General features: G+C 56.3%; 1 protein-coding gene across 1 annotated transcript in view; it reads right to left on the bottom strand.

Moving 5' to 3' along the window:
* The window catches only part of ATP5F1D (ATP synthase F1 subunit delta), a gene marked incomplete at its 5' end in the record, with an annotated part of 4,240 nt that overhangs the window by 989 nt on the left and 2,658 nt on the right, over positions 1-593 (bottom strand). The window lies entirely within an intron of this gene.

The raw sequence follows: 593 nt of genomic DNA, 5'->3' as shown, positions 1-593 counted from the left end.
GGTGGGCAGCCGGGGCTCATCTCCAGAGCAGGTCTGGAAATCTCCATCAGGATATAGGTTACATTTACCTTAATTACTCCAGGGCTTTCACAAGGGCTTCATTAGCTTCTACTTTAATCTGAGCTTCTGCTTTAGCTGCTTCATCGGATGCTGCAGCCATCTCTGAAACAGCCTTCTCCAGGTTTGATTTTGCAGTCTGAACACGAGAGCACAAGGAATGCATCATCGAGAGACCACTGCCCTACAGCCCTTGAGCCACTCCTGTCCCACCCCTCCCTTCACTGCAGTCCTTGGTCCTGTGCACCGGGCCCCACAGACCCGCTTACAGGGCTGCGTTGGCAGCACACGCCTTATCAACAGGCCCCGCTGGGGAAAAGCTGTTCCCGAGACTAAGAGGGGTGGGAAGGGGCAAGATCTGTCTGAGGGGAGGGAAGTGGCCTGGAGAAGGGTTAATGACCGCCTGGCTTCCTCTCCCCACAGCCTGTGGAGAGGTCACTGAGGAGGAGCTCCGAGCCTTTGATCCCAATCAGTGGGAGAAGGGGAAGCTGGGGTGAAGGCACAGCCCCTGTCTGGGCATGCTTTCCGCAGACAAC

This window comes from Egretta garzetta, unplaced genomic scaffold, assembly GCF_000687185.1.
Source record: "Egretta garzetta isolate BGI_Z169 unplaced genomic scaffold, ASM68718v1 scaffold396, whole genome shotgun sequence".
In the NCBI taxonomy this organism is placed as follows: domain Eukaryota; kingdom Metazoa; phylum Chordata; class Aves; order Pelecaniformes; family Ardeidae; genus Egretta; species Egretta garzetta.
The sequence above is the reverse complement of the archived record's forward strand: the minus strand, read 5'-3'. Positions and strand labels throughout refer to the sequence as shown.